This window comes from Colossoma macropomum, unplaced genomic scaffold (assembly GCF_904425465.1).
Source record: "Colossoma macropomum unplaced genomic scaffold, Colossoma_macropomum, whole genome shotgun sequence".
NCBI classification, from domain to species: domain Eukaryota; kingdom Metazoa; phylum Chordata; class Actinopteri; order Characiformes; family Serrasalmidae; genus Colossoma; species Colossoma macropomum.
In genome coordinates this window covers 8,790,603-8,808,614 of record NW_023494802.1, presented here as the reverse complement: position 1 = coordinate 8,808,614, position 18,012 = coordinate 8,790,603, and the positions used below count along the sequence as shown (strand labels likewise).

The 18,012-nt window shown below is 38.8% G+C and overlaps 1 protein-coding gene across 9 annotated transcripts in view; it reads left to right on the top strand.

Annotated features, from left to right (window-relative positions):
* Positions 1-15,431: 15,431 nt before the first annotated feature.
* The window catches only part of casz1 (castor zinc finger 1), a 230,770-nt gene continuing 228,189 nt past the window's right edge, over positions 15,432-18,012 (top strand). For 5 of the 9 annotated variants that reach the window (XM_036591373.1, XM_036591369.1, XM_036591372.1 and 2 more), the window contains exons 1-2: positions 15,435-15,805; positions 17,619-17,680. The gene's annotated coding sequence lies outside the window, so the exon portion shown is untranslated. Of the gene's footprint in view, positions 15,806-15,834; positions 15,999-17,618; positions 17,681-18,012 lie in introns of those variants that run through there. The other 4 variants (XM_036591376.1, XM_036591375.1, XM_036591366.1 and 1 more) reach the window with 4 other exon arrangements.

Sequence of the window (18,012 nt, the reverse complement as noted above, 5' to 3'; positions counted from 1 at the left end):
TGCGTTATCATTATGTGATCACATTTAAATAGAATACCAAAATGACAATAATAACTGTAGACATTTAGGCATAAGTCTGTTGATTGTTGCTGTGTTTCTTGTGGTGTCTTTTACATGTCATATTTAAAGAACAACCAAAGAGATGTCACTTAACTTTCCCCTGTAGATGGGCTAGTATTGACAGTTTCACCACAGGGATCTCCATGTTGTTGCCTAGAACACTTAAAGAAGCTGTTAAGCTTGTCATGCAGAATTTTACCAATGTCACTAAAATCAGCAACGCACGTGAAGGTGAAGGGAAGATGCTGGTCGATGGAAGTGTAATTAAGTTTCATGAAGAAAAGACTGCACTTTTGCTGAAGGTGAAACAGCCCTTGAGGCTGTTTTCTGTGCATGCAGTGTGTACCAATGTACGTGCACCATTATCTAATAACATCCCCCCGCTTCAGCTTTCTAAGTGATCCCTGTCAATGAGATCGGGCGGTGATAGGAGAGAAACATTAGGATCTTGGGAGAAATCATTCTGAGTCCCGTCGCAGTCATTGTGCTTTTGCCCCTGCATGCACGCCACAAAGGGAGTTAAATCTACTGGAAGTTTGCCCTGCGGCTCGATTGAGTGGCGACCACTTTGTTATCAACAGCCCCTGCAGAAATAAAAAACAATATATAGGAATGTATGATACTGAGATTTAATTTTCCTACTACTCTCCATTTATATAATATATGAAATGAACCCCAAATTAATTTGCAGCGAAGCTCTAAAGTAACAATGTAATCTCAGTGTTAGAGCACAGTTGCAAATGGATTTCTGTCTCTTGTAATTTTATAAGAAGCGCTCTGGGGGTCACCTTAAAAGATGTCGCCATTTTTTAAAGCCAAAACTACCCTGCAGCCTGTCAGCAAAGGAATCGTCGCGACGCAATCTGTTGTGTTCCATTGATTTGTCCGGCATCATGTCCTGACGTATGGTGGGCCCGTTATGTTGGGTGGGATTGGCACAGATGACTAATTTTATACCCAGATGTCCGTAATAAAGTCAGAGTATCTGCTTACTTGTGTTCTATCTAGCGCTTAGAACTTCCTGACTTGTGCGGAATGATTTGAACCCTGCTAAATGTTAAAGGAGCAGCATTACATTGCATGGCACAGCATGAAGGGGGGGATAAAACACTGCTTTCTATTTGAGCCATGTCTCTCAGCTTTCCTCTTGTGTTTAATTACAGGAAAACTAACGTGAAACTCAAACTGTGAGCAGTCAATATTTGCACCACATCTATTCATTTCATGTTGAAGCCATAAAACATTCGGAATGCTCAGCTGTGACTGGAAGTCCCCATCAGCTCTGTTATCTAAAAGACCCTTTTTTAACTTATACATTTATCACTGCTGCCTTTTTCTTTGATTATGGCAACATACTGTAAGGTAAGACAAATCCACTAAAGTCGAGCAAACATGTTCAGAATGGGCTGCCCGGGTGTGATCAGATCAGATTGTGCCTAATAACATAGGTGTATCATTGTCACTTTAACATTCATGGTGTCTTAATGGGTAGAAAAAAAAGTTCTCATCAAAGTGTCATGTAACCTTTTATTGTTCAGGCAAGCAAATGTGGCAAAGGGAGCAAGGGTACTGACATTTCTAACCTTGTTAGACCTCATAAGCACCAAAAGTGTTACTTGAGTATTAAAAAAGTCAGCAACTTTCACATTTCTAAATGAGAGGTTCATCTGACACTGTGTCTCCACCTCTAACACCTGTCAAGCTATCTGTCACAGGCTGCAATCTCCTCCAGTGCCATAACATTACCCCTTATACGGCAAATCCACTCAGCATTGCTAGATCTTTTCAAATGTCACACGGGGCTCCCCAAATGCCTGTTGGCCATAACTCAGATCCTAAATTTAGGCATTATTAACATACCCTCTTACTGGCTCTCTGTTGCATTTACTTTTCATTTGTATTTGTTTGAGACATGACCAGTATATCAGTATTGTCTTTCAGATAGATTTATTTTTGAAGGAGTTACAGCATATATGTATAATTAGAGGAGAAACAGAGATTGCCTTGAATAGTGTTTCACCTAGATAAAGGGAATATTTTGAGGTCATGTGTGATTGCTTTGGATAAATAAGGTTTATCATGGTAACACATGAGAAGAACAAAGTTATGAGATGTTTTCTGTTTGTTGCATTTCAGTGACATTTGTGACATTTCATAGAATTAGAAAAAAAGCCCTAATAAACACTCGGTTCTGCTGTTCTTAACACGTGAAGAATTCTCAGTCCCTAGTATGGAACCAAAAAGCCCCTCTGTGCCCCGCTAGATCCGGGGAAACCTGATCAGATGGCTTGTTAATTTCATCATTTCAGAACTTTATGGATTTTCCAGTTGCTGCACATTTCATAAACAAGCTTTTCAGCCGAGCCCCTCCTCTGGCTCTCCCATGTATGTCAGCGTTTTTCTCTGAAGGAAGAGTCCAGAGGCCTGAAAGTTTATAAATAAGCCTTCTATCAAGTTCCACAACAGGTGTGACCTCCCTGTGTCCTAAAACTGAACACTTTCAATGGCTGATATCTGAAAAGAGGGGGAAGGGAGAGGGGAGGAGGGGATTTACTGCCATCTAAAATAGAGATGTTTATCATGCACTCAATGTTACCTTTCCCTGTACTGCATTACTCACATTTTGTTTTGGTTTTATTAACACACAGTTATTCATTGCTTCCTGGACACATATGCCATAAACACAGCATAGTCAACTGTTCGGTATGGTATTAAATGCAAATGCTGTGCCAACATATCAACTGCAGACCAGATTGTTGAGTAGAGAACGATTGTGCCAGAGAACGCCTCCTGAAGAAATCCACTTTTACCAGAAGAGTACTTGAAAATTTAACTGGGCTCTCAAGGATCCTCACCTAGCATGTGCTAAAGCCATATGTACCAAAATCACACTCCTTTTCCACCCCTCCCTCTCCATACAGTATGCTGGAGAAAAAGTCCCCTCTGCCTAGCAGATTCCTTCTTTGCTCAATGCAAGTCTATTCAAATGGCTATACTATTAAAATGTGATTATCTGATTACATATTTAATCACATTGTGAGTTACGTCATTAATTACTTTTACATTCAATTCGCTTTCTGTATGAAGCTTTGAGTCTGCACTTTAGACCTTTTTCTGTTTGTCTTGGCAAGCCTGAAATCAAGGGTGTGGCCTATCAAAATATCAATTATAAAACAAATACTTTCGGTTCTGAAATGACTGGAAAATACAATGATGGGCTAATAAAAGTTCTATATTATACACTTCTAAAGTTATATTTGCCTAGTTGAAGTGAAAACTAGTGCCATGACGCGCTTTGGCTTAGTGTACCTTAATAACTCTCAAAGGCTGCTGCTGTCCACCATGTCCTTCTCTATAATTTTGCACACCAGTGTGTGATTTCCTCACACAACTGCGCATTACACTTCCTCTCGGAGAACATGGACACAATAGTTGTATCACTTGTGGATGTTTGCTTCAATACGGCACATCGTTGCAGTAGTGCTATCGTCCTCTTGAAAAGTAGTCGTAAACATCACTATTTTTGGCTGTGCACTTCATTTTTAGTAGGACTGTCTTGCGGAACCAGTTGCCTGTTGCCGTCATTCAATTCAAAAACATTCTTCAACTTGACTGATAAACCCGTCTATTGAATTAAGGATCGTTTTTATTCAGATTAATGTTAAAATTTATAACCAGTACTGCTGGTTGATTAATTGTTTATCTGTTGGTTAACGGTTAATTATTTTAAATCTCTAGTCCAATTCGAAGCACACTTTTAAAAACAGTTCGCCTCTGTGCCTAACATAAAAACAGTGGTGTGTGGTTGGTGATTTTGCATGTTATTCAAACAGCCCTTTCCTGTCAAAGTAAGCTGTTCTTTGCCATCTTAAGTGATGGAATGCACCAGACTTAATAGGCAAAAGTCTGGCTTACAAGACTATATATGTTTTAGTCAACAATAGGGGTGGGAAATGATAAGTTTTGATTGATACAAATGCCATTATTGTATGCTTGTCAGTTTGATTCTTTATAGAGTCTCTCATTGATTCCTGATCAGTTTTCTGCGTGGAAAGAAAGTAGGCCTACACGGGTTCTCAGCGTCAGTGCAGCTGTTTTGTTATCACTAAGTCTGCACACAATGTGGAATGTCTGCCTAATAACATTCAAACATGTTAAAATTAATTACAATGCTCCTTTTCTCAAAAGGACATAACTTATTAAATAACATTTTAAACAAAGTTTTAAACAAATATAAAACTGAAAAATAAGCAATTCTTATTTAGAAAAATATGCATGTATGCCTAGTGTCATTTGAATAAATTAAAGTACTCCTTTTCAAAAGGGAATCATTTTATAACCTTAACCTTGTAAAACTTTTAAAAAGTGGCGCCTAAAATCAACAATTCGAACAAACAAAAAAATCTGCTATTATAAGATATTTACCCTTGGTAACAAACATGCTGCTCGGTTGGGAATCAGTGGCACTTGTGCGTAGAGTGTCAAGTACATTTTGAGCCCATGAATTTTAAACCATGTTGCAACAAAAAATGTTTAAACATACTGCTAGAGTTTCTACCCTTACTTGAAATGACCATTTTACAGACATTGCACGTAGCACTGCATCTTACTTCTTAAAATGAAACCACGCTTTGGACCACTTCTTCCTCTCAGCAATGACTTCTTCTTGTTGCAAGTTTCCAGCAGCATAGATAGAGTTTGACATCATGACGTATGGGTTTTGCAGTGCGCAACTGTCAGAAAATGCGTAGATAAAAGGAACTCATAACTTCAGATTCTGATTCGATCTGCTGATTTGGAAAACTATCTCAACTGGAACCGGCTCTTGATTCCCATTACTAGTCAATAACAATGACTTCTAAGAGTTAATGTTGGAAGGACAATAAGTGTAGTGCCTTCTTCCTTTAAACCTTTACCGCTGACCACATTACAGTGCTTGCATCATTTTCTCAAGAGTCTGTGCACTTTTATATGGTGGAGTTTGGAAACACATCATCTTTAATTAAAGAGTACACTTTTCCATTTTACTTATTTCTTCAGCATTGTTCTACATTTCCATATGTGCTAGTTTTCTATGTAGGGTCCCAGTATTTGCAAAGAAAGTCCCATTTGACCACAAAACTTGGTATCAGATCAATGAAGTTATTATTCTTGTTTGAGCTTGGTACTTCATGAGCAAGTGTTTTATAAGAGAAGCTTAAAGTGAAATTGGCTCCTCGATTGGGCGCTGGAGAGATGATTCGAGTGCTCTCTTTGTCGACTCTGGTGTAAACGTGAAGGACACCTCCTTTACTATTTACACTGGAGCTGCTTTGAGCTCTGCGCAATCCAGGGATGGCAAACAGGTGAGGGAGAGAGGAGGCTTGTTGGATTACTTTACATTATTTTGATTAATTATTCAGATGTCTCCATTTTGCCCGTGATAGCTTGACACAGCTTGCCGCTGTGTGATCCGCTAAGCTGTCATAATTCACCTCAACTGAAAGGAAAATATTAGCAAGCTAAGCCATCATTGGATTTTGAAAACTGCACAGGGTGATACATGCACATGTATTTAAGCAGAATGCTTCCAGATTTCAATTATAACTTAGTAACTTCTTATTTGGTGCAACTCAAAAAAAGCCTTTTTTAGCACTCTTCTGAGTCATTGACTGTTCATCTGGAGTTGGAACAAGGCCATGAATGCGGGGAATGATTCAAGAAAGAGATAAATAGCTGAAATAGTTGTACGTCAAATGAGAGATTAGTATAGACGAGCACATGCAGGGTGCACAGAGCACCCTTTGTCTTACCCCCTATTGGAGAGTGTCAAAAGCATATAAATATTTCAGAATGAGGTGTGTGCACAGGCCAAACTCTCCTATCAAGCATCTGCTCTCGGAGGGCTCGCGGACAAAGACAGGTGCAGACGCATGGAAGAGGATTTCATTTCTAAAACAGCATTTACCATTTTCCTCCTTTTGCAGATCCCTGTCTGTGAGAAATTTTCACGTAATCATACACCAGACGCTCTGAAAGACTACTAAAGTTGATCCTCTGGGACATATGGTGGCTTAAACAGAGGAAGAGAGAGGAGAACAGTAGAGGAGGGTTCTGGGGGGATTTGTAGATTTACACAGATAAGAAAGAGAAAAAATGCTCAAATTTAGTCTTTGGTATGCTTCTTATAATATTAGTCTGTATGTAAAATGTCTTAGTTATAGTACCGTGGAACAGTTTCAGGCAGCCAAAAAAATGGTTTAAAACTATTTATCTTAGCAGTAGATGTGTTTTTGTCAGTAAAACTCTATATAACTTTGCAAATGAAAAAGTGCAAATGAACATATATAGAGTAAAAAGTAAAAATAATTGTTTGTAGTAACATTTTCATTAGAAAAATACAGTTAGAAGAACAAACATTTAGTTTCTGACTTCAGTCATTGTATGGATTTGTTTAATTTCTTCAGCAGCAAGCCTGATCTAATTTACCGAAAGATTAATTAGATAAACTTGGTATTGGATGGTAACTGTAAATACTGGATTTTCTTGAGGAGAAGGTTAGAAATGGTTAAGTCAACACACTAACACATATAAAACCACAATGTATTCTCTGTTTGGTTACTTATATACAATACTGGGTAAAAGTTAAAGACTACCCTTCATTTATTTAATTTCCTGTAAAAACTGTTCAAAACTTTGAGGAGTCATTTGTGAGGAGTTTGGATGTAAGATAATTCAGTTACACAAGGAAGGGGAGAGCCAAATAATAAAAAAACAGAACTTTCCAAACTGGGAAATTTAATACTAAAAATGTATTAAAAGATAAACAATACTTAAATACTTAAGGCTTTCATATTTGTAACATATAAGAAAATCAAGTGCCACACTTGCTTTAGATTTTTAAAAATCCACAGGTGTTTCAGTCCATCCTTCCACTGTGAGAAGACAATTCAGTGTTATGGGTCTGAAAGGATGTGTAGCTGTCAAGAAGCCCTTACTAACTTCCGATGTTCTCAGAACAATGGACTGATCACCCCAGAGTCCAGCCCACAGTATCCCTGAATGTGTTAGGATACTTGGATCATAAGAAGCAGAAAATTCGACCAGCGTCTAAGAGTGAACTGAAAAATATCCCTGCAAATTTCTATAAAAACTGAAAGCACGTCTCCTGAGAAGATTGGAGCTGTAATAAAGAGTGGTTACACTAACTACTAAACAAATATTATTGGTATCAATTAATGGTACTTCTGAGTAATTTTTTGTTAAATGTATATTTTCAGTTTTTCCTGTTCCTGTTTTCCTGTTGACCTGCACAGTATATTCCACTGCAATTTTTTTTATAAATGCCTTTATGTATAATTTTCTCAGATACCAGACATTTGCACAGTAATGCATTTTTGTGTTAATGTGTATTGTCTCTGATATATAAGTAAAATAAATAAACTAATTTTTTAATCTGAATTATGGCAAAGATATTGGAAAATGTATAATTTGAGGCAGCAGGACTTTATTCAGTCTTCATATGTGGGTGTATTCGATCCATTATGATTTGTTGTTTTGCCAGTCAACACCAAAGTTGTGCTCAGTGGCTTGTCTCCAGAACTAAACAAGGCTCAGTGCAACTTGGTTCAAAGATTTAATTGTGTTTTGCAAAGGATGTGTTAGACGAAATGGCAAAGATACAAGGTCTCTTACGCTGTTAAGCACCATGAAGAGAACGGCTGTGATATTAAAACTAATATCTTTGACATTGTCTTGTGATGCTTGTGTTAAAAGACCTGTTTATTTTCATCATTAGAAGAGTGTGTTGTCTCCTGAACAAGCGGGTCGAGCTTGCACTCCCAGCGAGGCTCTGTCTGGCTTGTTTTTCCATTCCAGTCATCAAATGCCGCTTACAACATAATGAGAGATGTGGCAATTAATTTTCTTTTAATCAAGGTCGAAATGAAGTAAATTGGTACAGCTCTGCAAGCCCTCATTTTCTATTTTTGCAGTGATGCAAAACAAATACGATAAAATGATGGCCCTCCTCACCTTCAGTAATTAGAAACCGTGAACGATCAGACGAAGATGATATGTGATATACAGTACCTCCAACTCTCTCTCCCCCAGAGATCACATTCCATCTCTTTTCAAGCAGATGACCATGCTTTCCGCCTGCACTTGTGCCTCTCTGCTGCCTGTTATTTTTTTCCTTGCGCTTACAGACAGAGGGAGCAGCTCAACTTGACATTGACTGCTGTGTTGTTGTAATGCCTCTCAAATCTTATTAAAGACCACAACTGCAAAGGACCTTGCTGACTCCACAGATTTCCATTAACTGCGTTGTTTCAGTATCCTACAAGCTGATTAGGAATTTATTAAAATGAGACTTTAACATTGCACCCAGATATCTTATCAACGCCATATGGCTGCATTGTTTGTAGGCCGCATTAATAAACACTCTGAATTAGCCCGCCTCCATTAACAAAAGCTTTCATTCTTATGAAACAGTCATTCTTATGAAACCAGGATGCAGTTTATGTTGATTGGCTGCGGCTCCTGTTTCACATTCTTGGGTCGCTCTCAGATTTAGTTTTATTTCTAGCAGAGATTTGTTCGTCTACGTGCATGAAACTTTGTCTATGTATTAATATCTCGGAATTGTGGTCTCCATTCTCACGTGGTTTCATGCTTGCATTTTTCTCTTGTTTTGATTAGGTGATATTCTAATGTGTAAACAATGCTCCACACCTTCATTTCCTGTGTAAGTGATTGAGGAAATGACCACCTACCTGTTATTGTGCACAAATTAGGCATGCACATAAATGGAAAAAACACATTGTTTCATTGGGCTTTCAAAACATCTTTGAATGCTCTGAGAAGCTCTAGGTTCTTGACCTTAAAAGTTGCATTCTTAGCTCTTATTTGTCCGCATTACGCTGAATTTACCACATCAATTTTATACGCCTTTCATATCTGGAACGTAGGCCCAGTTACATACTTTTACACAAAGTATATGCAGTGATATTCATGAAATAATGTAAAGTATGGGGAATGCATTAAGTCTCCAGTCAGCACTGAGTAAATAAAATAGCAACAGCTGCCCAATCTGTTAAACTTTTCTTTCTCTTCAGCCAAATTTCCCCCATCTCCTCTCCTCATACTCCTTATTTACTGAACACAGGCAGCTGCCACCATCTCTAACGTCCAGCGTGCAGACAGACGTTTGCTTCTCTAGGACATTTCTTTGTACAGGTCTTCATCTAATTAGGGTGATTGCCAGTTGCCCGCCCTTCCGTGCTATGCAACTGAGTATCACCGTCGCCCTTGATTAAGCTCTAGCTGGGTTATTTAGGGATCTCTGCAGGTATTTAAATGGAGGAAAATATTGGTTTTCATTCAGCACAATATATTGCTATATGCTTCCCTTTTCTATTAGTATGTAAAGAGAAATGAGGCTCATTTGACCTGTTAATGTCACGTTAACAATCAGGGATTTTTATGCTACACTTTTAAAAATAAAGATTCCTGCTCCCGAGTGGTGCAACCATCTAAGAATTGGCCTTATCACTGTGAGATTGCAAGTGTGATCCCCAGTGATCCCCAGTGATACCGCAGCCATTCGTGGAAAAACAATGCATATTATGGGATAATTGGCACAAGTAATATTTTACAAGACATAATATTTACATAAAAATAATTGTAAAAACTATATTACACGTTGCACATATTTGGCAAATGTGTGTCATTATGACTTATAATCATAATACTACATTGTCATGGTCATATATAATATCATATATAACATCAATAATATAATAGCATAATCATATCAGCCTTCCACCCAATGACTGCTGGGATAGGCTCCAGCTCCCCCTGTGACCCAGAAGGATGAGTGGCTTAAAAGAAGATAATCATATCATAATAATAAAAGTAAACAAAAAAGGTGTAGACTATAATGCCAGATCCCAAAATTAAATGGTGTACTATTAGTTTACAAACTGATCTTGTGTTTTTATAGAAAGTATGGCTTTTAACTGAAAATGAGTGAGAGGAGACTTTCTAATGTCAGAAGCTAATACTCTCTACAACCAAATAGTGGTGCAAATTGGAAGCTATAAACATCCTTGTGGAGCAATTTGTTTTGGCTGTTCAGAACCTGCACTTAGTTGCTGCTTGAATTTGGTGTGGAGAAGTAGCTGTTGAGACCCATATTTTCTCCTCGCTTCAGTAACTGACACATTTGGGTGATGTCTTCATAAATTAGTTAACATATTTTAGGTATTATCACAGGTATTTAATACTTGCGTTGAAGAATGTTGTCACCGTTCGATCTACCACTCTTTGGCCCATCATAAACGTACCTAGGAAACTGAAGTGATCCCAAACAGGAAGTAAATGTGAAGATTTCACTCAGTGTGATGCTAGCTAATGCAGGTATCTGTTAGCTAACTTGATTGACCCCCAGAGCACACTGAGCTGTTCAGCGACATTGCATTTGTGGCAGTTTTAAAAGATGTGGTGGTGCTTCACATGATATGAGGAAGTACATGCTAGCCCTCACCCTCCCAGCTTGCTAGCACTGTGTGATAGGAGAAGACCTAGCAAGCAGGTGGAATTGAGGAGTGCGGGTAAGTATGGCTGTAGATTAAAGATTGTGGACCTGTCTTGAGTAAGTACATGTAGTCTGGTGAATGTTGGGCAAAGGAAATAATAGGCCTAGGGTTGGGGTGAAAATGAATGGGAGTCTATGGGAGGGATGAAAAAACAACACAGAGAGGAGTGTGGGTCAGTATGGCTATGGATTAGAGCTTGGGGTCTGCCCTGAGTGGGTACATAAAGTTTGGTGGCTGTCTTGTAAAAAAAATAGTCGGTGCGAAGCTAAATGGGGTCTATGGGAGAAAGGAGTGATATAATAAAATGACAAACAGATGAGTGTCGGTCACAACAACATTGAATTTGTGCTCCGGGGGCCTGCCCTGAGATAGTATATGCGAAACGGTGCCTTGTGGTTGAGCAGAAGTACAGTAGATTGTCATTTTTTATTTCAATTTTTCCTATAGGAAAAAAATAGTAATTTAACGAAGATTGTACAAAAACCTTACGTTGGATCAAAAGCTTTATACAAGCGCATCAGGCAGAACATTCTGGAGTTGAAACAGTGTCGAAGAAGAAGAATAAAGGCTAAATCAGATAACAATAGCAAAACAATGCGCAATCACTAACTAAATGATTCTTAGCTTTGGTTATAGGAAAAATAACTTTAACTGGTATACAACCTTTAAATTATGTGGAGGTTCTTAAAACTAAAAATAGATTCTTCATGCTTAAATGTCTCATTTTTTAAAAAAATGGTTCTTCAAAGAACCATCTGCTGAAAGATTCTTTCTTCATGGAGAAGCTGTTCTTCTATGGCATTGCTCCCAACAACTCTTTTTAGCACCTTTATTATTTAACCCCAATCCTATTTCTTATTTTTACCCCTACCCCTTGTTTTTGAGTCACCTTGCCCCTTGGAACTGAGTTACTTGGTTGAAATCTTCCTCTACGAAATGGGACAACCCTCAAAAAAAATTAAACACTTTACTTCATTAATAGGTTACTAGGGTTGCTCTGTAGAAACCCTGCCAGTCTGCAGTGACAGCAGAGGAGCAGTAACGTATAGTTAAATTTAGGGAATCGTATACCTTTAAAGAGGGGGGAATACAACAATTATTTATTATTGCCCACCCTTAATTAACTTCTTGTTCAAGTGTTGTTCAAATGACCATAATATATTGAATTGACATTAAACTAAGACTACACAACGGTTATTGAAATTTTTAATAGACAAAATACTCACATTTGTGGGTTTCTGTGGTCGCTTGTGCAGCCATCTTGCAGTTTTTTCTTTTTTTCTCATAACACAGTTTGGAGTGTGACTCTGAAAAGCCTCTGTTTGGAGGGCCGTGTAGCCCTAACACCTACCTCTCTATCTCAACAAAAATCGGGACACCCTATCCCTAAGGCGTGAACACGCAAAACGAAGGGGTAGAGGCAAGGGGTGAAATGGGATTGGGCCAAAGAGTGTAAAGTGCTTTATAAAGCCCTTATTCTGCTTCTCTGTGTATGTGGAGGAGAATGCATTTCTTTCTTTCTTCCTTTCTTATGACTGACTTTTTGGGTCAAGCTCTCTGTTGATGCAGTGGAAACATTCAGACACTAAAGGGTCAAAACGTTTCTGCTCAGCTGGTTAGATGTGTTAATATCCAGTAAATCCAGCGTCAGGGTTTTCTGGTTGCGCAGGGCGCAGGTGTCTTTACGTCAAAAAATGCTTACACATTAGCATCGCCATATGGACAGTGCTTTATCACGTAGTCAATGTGGATGTTGAAGGTGGCATTCATCAGTTTTGTCAATTTCCATTGTTCACTTGTAGGAGTGGCAATATTTTTGCATAGTTTAGTTGAAATGAAACTCTCTCTTTGTTCCAATAAGTGCCCATCCCTTTCAGGTTGGACTACTGCGAGAATAGAGATATTTTTAACTGCTGCGTAATGCTCAAATATGCAGCGAACATTCTGGAGTTATATATATGATGACACTGCTGCAAAAAGGCATGACATTAGATCACTAACCTTTTTAACATTTTATCAGAGTGTTTCCTAATGTGCATTTGAGCTTAATATGAGACCATGACTTATGATCATAAAAAAGACCAGATTGACAAAAAAGGAAAATAATTGCTTTAAGTGGTTCAGCTTAGCAGTATGGCTCTTCTAACCTTGTCCTACCTTGTTATTAGCTTTTAATGTTTCATAATTAGAGATGGCACTGGTGGAGGAGGCAGTAGGCTCAGGGTTTGTTGGGTCTGCCCTTGAGAGCGGCCCTAATGAATCAATGGATGGCAATAATTGTGCTGGTCATTACTGAATCAAGTGATCTGCAGAATAATGTATTGATTTTTGGCCTTTCTTACTACATTATTATTCTGTATCCCCGTATTGCAACATCAGGGGAATTGACTGATGGGTATGCAGAATCGTTGGCAGTTCAACATCTGCATTCCATCACTCTACCCCTAAAGTTATGCAAAACTTCACAGTCAATGTATAAATGTGTTTAAATCTGCTGATAATTTCCAATAAACTGGCCTTCTTCTTTATTTCACCAATACAGTGTTTAAATGTCTAAGTATAGTGCTAAATAGAGGTTTCGGCTGTTACGACCTTCTTCACCTTCCTGTGTGCATCCTGCCAGCCGTCTTGTATTACCTTTGAGAAGTGCTTTCTTGTGACATGATGTTAAAACTGACTGTTTAAAAGTGTTGAACCCAACAGTTTGAACCACAGAACATGAGCAGTACCTCTGAACACAGTGGGCTTTCTCAGCATTAAATATGTACGATTTGTAACAGTATCCCACCGGCAATAATAGGATGGGGATTTGAACTATGAACATGTCTTGTAATATTTATCAACTAGTAGACCTGAAATATTATTCTATTCAGCATTAATAGCCCAAAGTGTAAAAGGCCATTGATATGTTGAGAAAGGTTTAAAGGTTAGTCATTTCTAAACTGGCATTAGGCAATAATACTGGTCATGAAATAACAAGATTATTCATATTTATATCTAGCAATTCAAACTGGTTTAAAGAATCTGTTCACTCAATATGATGTCTTGAAATTTGACACTGGCATTCGCAACTTCTCGTTCTCCTGAAAAAATGCATTGAATTCGATTGTGTACATCCACATGAATACAATTAAATACATTACATCGACACAATTTTTTTCCTTTAGTTTCACTTGCTTTCTTTTGTCCGTAACTGTGTTGATTTAATATGTCTTAACCATGTGGAAATGATGTACTCGTTTGAATCAGGCATATTCAGTGCATCACTTTTTTTAACGTAAATCATCTCAGTCATCCTGAAGCAAAACCACTCTACATGATTTTGCCATTATTTCTAACTAAATGCCATACATAACCTTATGCTGTTCTCATGAAACAGTGTGACCCTGGGTGACAGGCACAGATCAGTGCCCTACCTTGTTAGTTGACTGTGCAATCGATCACCTCAGATTCTTTATTATGTAGAGCAGGGCCCATCAGAAAACTGCTAATTGGCAATAATCTGTTTGTCAATAGTTCACAAGACTGCAGAATTTAGATAAGGGGAAGTTCAGGGTTAAAACACATTATCACTTCTCTTTTGGTCCCCTGGGAGCCACTCCTGATGTCACTCCTCACACAAAAAAACATACAGTTATACCTGCACATAACTCATAAAGTAAAAGGAAGTGTAGAAAAGGAAGCAAGAATATTTTTATAGCATATAACTCATTTATTAGCAGATTATGTTATTAAAGTGTTGTTTCAGTGCTTTCCTTATCAGCCCCAGCGCATTTGGGAACATGAAGCTCATAAAAAAGTACTTATTAATTCCCAGCATTGCATGGGTTCTGTGTTGAAGGTCATAAGAAGCAATATTCACAGAAATCTTTCACTTCCCTGTTTGTTTTCCATTGACGATCACATGTAAAAGGTGAAAAGTGCACACTTACAGAAACTGTGATATCTTTCAAACCACTGTTGGAGTCGATATGGGAAGTCTTCCTGATGCTTCCTGAAGTCATGGTCACTGACGTGTCATTTTGTCCTTTGAGTTCACATTTGGATTTTCTCATACTTAGCCAGAATCAGACCATGACACTGATGGTACTTTCGTATCATTTTCTTTCCATGTTTGGACTATTTAGCATGTACAACAACAGTGAGGCTAGTTTCATAAAATGTAACGTGGTTGAAAATGTGACCTAATGTAAACAGAATCCTCCAAGCTAAACATATTTTACGTATTATGTATGAATGTAAGAACATAGAGTGTTAAGACCAAGCTGTTAAACTGATCTAGGGGTTTATTGTGACAAGAACTTTAGGCTTGGATTTCGTATCATCGACACAATTTTTTCCTTCCGTTTCACTTTCTTTCTTTTGGCCATAACTGTGTGTTAATATGTCTTAACCATGTGGAAATGATGTACTCATTTGAACCAGGCATATTCAGTGCACCACTTTTTTCAATATAATGTTTAGGCTTGGATTTTGTAGCAAACTGCTTAAGGACAATACAAAAAGGGTTAAATTCACTAATAAATTTGTCTTACCTAAAAGACAAAGCAATAAAATGCTGAATTAATGTCATTAATTTTGGTTAGTTGCATTGCCTGTAGTCCTAAATTAATATCTTAGCACGCCATTGGCTAACAAGCTTAAAACGACAGGCCTGTAACACTCAGAAGTACGAGCTGAAGTGCGTTTTTCCACCCGTATTTCGACAAGCCCCGCCCCTCCGCTGTGATTGGCTAATGGTTTGTTCTCATGAGCAGTCCGCCAAACTTTAAACTACTAGCCGACCTTAGCGCAAGAGGAGAGACGCCGCCAGCCAATCCTAGCTGGCCTGGGCGTGGCATGGCGGAATACGAGTGGAAAAAGAAGCCCCAGCGCAAGCCTGACCGGTCAGGCAAAACACAATCCGCTCCAGCTTTTCCCTCTGCTCGGCGAGAAATTCAATTAAGCACTCCTCTTCCCACTAAGCTCTCCAGGGCACATCTTCCGGGCTGCTCGCCCTCTCTGTTAGAAATACGGGGAAAATGCAATAATAATAAAAAAAAGAAATAAAAAAACAAATGACCCAACTTTGATCACGCATGCTCCCTCGGCGTCCACCTTTCTCGCCCAACCTTTCCTCCTATTAAGTTGGAAAACTCGGCGCAAAAAGCGACGAAGTAGCCCCGCAGGTAAGACTTTTATTTTCCACTATCGACTAAGCTCACTTCTGCGGCTCAGTCCGAATAAAAAAGTGCTCGCCCACGGCTCCCCGCTGACTTCTACCCGACCAGGTGTTCTCGGACAGTGGCAGAGATGGAGACTTGGCTAGGGCTTTAGACTGCCTTTGAAATCGCTGTTCAGTCCAGGAGGAAAAGGAAAAAAGTCACCTGTTTCATACAGTTACCAAAGTGATTCAGAATCGCGGTGATTTTGGCGAGGGCAGATGGAAACTGATGCCGTGCTTGTTTGAGCACCAGAACACAGACTTGTCAAATAGACAGACTACGGCTATCAACTTTGTTGCTTTCTGTTTTTAAACGCAGGACTTTGCGCTCCTCGAACCTGCTCTCCTCTTCTCTTCCACCGCGTTTTATCATTCACTAGAGTTTCTTATTTGACTCAGAATTGGGCTGCAGTGAGCTTTCTTTAACACTGCCCTGTAAACTTGGGCTGTAGCCTTTCCTGACGTGTTTGTCGGCGTTAAAATAGGCGACAGTTCACACGCCTGTCTTCTCTCTTTGGACGCCTTCCTGCTTTAAATGATAAAAATAGAGCGTCCTGGTGTGTTAGAGCTGTATTATTGAGCAAGATTGTGAGATTTGAGTCGGGACAGTTTTAGTACTGTTTTTGCATGCAGTACTGACTGAAGTGAAACTGAGTGAGAAAATAAGTTTTTGCACGGAGTGAAAACGGCGTGACAGCGCTCGTGTACACAATCCTTTGGCTCAGTTCCCGCGATATGTAGTCTAGTATTGCTGGCGTTAGATTAAAACACCAGCCTATCGCTGATCTGATCAAGTTAGCCCATATATCCATACGTTGCTGATTCAACACTGAGCCGGGTAATGTTCACTTAGTCTGTCTAATCTGAATAAACAGCCTATGAAGTATTGAAGTCTACTGTGCCGCTGTTGAAGGCTATTGTGTCCTAACAGGAGTGCTGATCAGGACAGGGGTTTGTTATGAAGCTGACCTGGACGCTTGTATAGGCAGGATGGGAATAGACTACCACCTAAATGAGTCTGTGAACTCGCTCAGTCTCGTTTTACTTCACTTTCTGTTTTGGCTGAGTTCATTCTATGTGAGACACCTGTCCCTAAATGCTGTTGCCGGTGTCCTATATTGGTATCTTCTGTTGTTCTGGTAGTTACAGGGAAGCCTGGAAAGGGATTCTAGGTTAATCCTAGAGCCTCTAAACACTGAGTCCTGTGATGACTCTTGTTGTGTCTCCTTTGTGTTGTTATGAGCTACTTTAAGCAGTCCATGACAAAGCAGCATATGAAGCATTGTTGATTAGATTAGGCACAAGATGTCTCACAAATGCCACTTATCCGACGTCCTGGTCAACCTTGCTCATTTCTGTTTGTTTATTTATTTATTGCACTTTCACTAATGCAGACGAAACTGCATTTAAAAAGATGAACGTAGAAAACTACTGATTAATTATATCACAATTAACATGACTGAAGATTGTTTACCATGCAGTCCCTATATAACCATTTATTATAAGTGGCTGGTAAATATGAGCAACACGCATATGTTTGTTTGTGCACGGTTTGCCACATACATCGAACGTGGGAGAGAGTGAGAAAGATCAGTGGCTCTTTAAACCCTAGGGTCTGCTGATTCTCACCGGATCTTTCTTCTTTGCTAATTATTGTGTTGTTTTCAGAGCAAATATGTTATATCCATGGCGACCAGGCAGGTTTATTGTCTTTCTCATGCAGTGGCTCACATAAGTAATTAATTACTCTTTTTTTTCTCTCTCCTCTCTGTCTGCAGTTAAACCAATCATTCAGGGAAAGCCATCTCATATTTAAAATGCCTGTGGTACATGAGTGAAGGTAAACACAAAACTTTTTTAGTTACGGTTTGCAAATGTTTTGTCTCTTAGTTGTGTGTTGCATGTCTGTCTTTATTTGTTAAATCTTTGAACCTTTGCATTCTAGACGTTCACATCATTTGCATTCTAGGCCTTTACAGCATTACAGGACTGTCTGTTGTACGTGCTTGTGTATCAGTGTGGTTTTGCATTTTATTTTTATGTGCATTTATGATTACTTTTATTTCACGCTATCATAAACAGTGTGTATCCTTCATGAGCAGAAGAATGAAAACAGCAGTTTGTATATATCATTCAGTTCTATCAGAGAAATTTGGCCATTGAGTGGTCACA